This window comes from Odocoileus virginianus, unplaced genomic scaffold (genome assembly GCF_023699985.2).
Source record: "Odocoileus virginianus isolate 20LAN1187 ecotype Illinois unplaced genomic scaffold, Ovbor_1.2 Unplaced_Scaffold_7, whole genome shotgun sequence".
Classification (NCBI taxonomy): Eukaryota; Metazoa; Chordata; class Mammalia; order Artiodactyla; family Cervidae; genus Odocoileus; species Odocoileus virginianus.
Window position 1 is genome coordinate 4081918 of NW_027224269.1, and position 2764 is coordinate 4084681.

Sequence of the window (2764 nt, forward strand, 5' to 3'; positions counted from 1 at the left end):
TGTAGTTTGTACACGGGGTAACATTTAATTTTTAAGAGTGTTGTAAGGGTTAGGTAATATAATGTTTGTAATTGTTTCTATCCCTATGGTTGCATGTAGCTCTTGTTTGCTCATTTTAACTGTTGTATTTTGAACATTTTGAACAAAGTTTCCATTTTTAATAAATCCAATGCCTTTCTCTATCCTTGTATTTTTTTGTGTCTAGCTTCATTTGTGCTATATTAAACAATTTTGATATTCTATACACATGTTGCTATGTGTATTAGTTATTTTCTCTTAGTTATGTTATATTCTATTACATAAATATCTTGTAATTTATGTATTCCATTCCACTAGTGCATATATATGAGTTGTTTCCAATTTTTAACTTCTATAAATAATGCTTCTACATTCTTGAACATGTGTTTAAGTGCATATGTACACATTTCTTTAGGATATGTACAAAACACTGGAATTACTGAGTCATAAGGAATGCATATGTTCAGCATTCATAGACATTTCAAAATAATTTTATATTTTTATTGTAATGATACATAGTCATATAACCATGAATTGTCTTATTTCTACATATCTTTATCGGCATTCCATATTGTTATTTTATTCCAAGTGTCTGGTATCTATATAGTGGTACTATATCAAGGACTTAATTTGCACTCCTTTTTTGACAAATGTGCTTGAACACTTTTTCCTGTATTTATTGTCCATATGTATATTCTTTTGACTCAAGTACCTGTTCAAGTATTTTGTTCATGGTGCTGTATCTCTCTTAAAGCTGTGCACAAATGTTTTATATATTCTGGATACAAGGCCTGTGTTAAGTATATATATATATTGCAAACATCTCTCTGCCACTTGCTTCTTGCTCTTGATGTCTTTTGATAAACAATTCACAATTTTTACCACAATTCAATTTAAATTTTATTATATAGCTAGATCTTTTTGTGACCTCTTTAAAGTATCCTTGCCTACTCAAAGGTCAAAAATATGCTTTCCTGTATTTTCCATACAGAAAGATCATTAATTCACGTTTTATATTTAGATTTGATTTTGTGTATGCGATGAGGAAGGGCTCAAGCTTCATTGTTTCCATATGTATGTTAAATTGATATGATAACCACCTACTGTAAAGATCATCTATCCTTCACTTCATCACAGTGGCACCTTTGTCCTTAATCAGGTGATTGCTGTATATGGATCTTCTTCTGGTACATCCATTATTTTCCATTGGTCTGTAGGTCTATGTTTATACCAAAATAAAAAATTTCACTGCTTTAGTTTTATAAATTTATATCTGGTAGTACAAGTTCTCTAACTTTGATCTTCTTGATTGTCTTGCCTGTTCTTAGCCTCTGCACTGCCAATATGTTTTTAGTTATTTTGTCAATATCACAAAGAAACATGTTCATATTATACTTTGATTTGCACTGACTCTACTTATCAATATGGAAAAATATCTTTACAATATTGAGTATTTAAAACCATGAACAAATTTTATTCCTTCATTTATTTAGATCTTCAACTTCATTAGAGTTATTTCTAGGTGTTTGATATTTTATGATGTTGTAAATGATATTTATTTTTAATATTTTTATTTTATAATTTTATTTATTTTAGAATTTATTTTAATAACTTAATAATTGTTTTTAAATAATTTGCTGTAGGTATATAGAATCAAGACAAACTTTCACATATTAACTTTATATACAGAAAACATGGTGAATTAACTTAATTCCAATAGTTTCTTTGTGAATATTTGCATTTTCTAAATAAACAACTATATCATCTTCCATTTTATGTTTTAATTTCTTACTAATTGCACTAGTAATTAGCTTGATAGAAGTGTTGATAGCACAGGTCTGCCATATTACTTATCTTAAAGGGGAATAGTCCAAGATTTCACCGTCATGAATGATGACTATAAGGGTTTTATGCACACACATGCACACAACAATATTATTAAGTTGCCACAAATCAAGGTATTCAATTAGGACGTTCAATTAGAACAATGAGCCAAATTGAAAGTAAAAATTAAACCTCTATTCACTTACTGTGACAGTACAAGTAAGAAGTAAAAAGGAGGTACCAGTTCCCTAGTTTTTCATTTTCCCTTACAGAATAGCACCAGGTGAAGGTAGATGACATGAAGGACACACAGGAATTGTCTCACTGCTAAGGTACCCCAAACTAAGAGTTCCTGCCTCTTTATGAACCCAGGGTCTGGGAGAAAAGGGAAGGACTAAAAATGGAAAAGTACTGAGTCAAGGTGGAGAAAAGTGCCTCAGCCAAGACCCCAAGATTAGGTCTTTTCCAAGGACCTGGAAAGTGCTTCAGTTAAGGTTTGTAGTAAAGTCTCTGAATAGAGACACGAGGGCTGGAAATGCAGCTTTGCATATAATCAATGATGGCCCAGGGGGATCTGAGTTTGACTACAATTCCCTTGATGAATTAACCACTGCTGTGTATATGAGGAAATAAGCTCATACGTTTCATATAAACTACACTTTTTTGCACATAAAACTACAATGATGCTAGTACATAACTTATCACACCTTTAACTGGGTTGGTATAAGTTGAAATTCCACATTTTTATAATGTTAATATCAAGGACTGAAGATTAGAAATTGAACAGGAGATACAATACCTGATAACAAAGAAATATAAAGGATCATGAGAATACTATAAATAGTTATACACCAACAAATTGGATAAGCCAGAAAAAAAGATACATTTCAGAACCTACAAGGTTCTGGAAACTATAACTTAC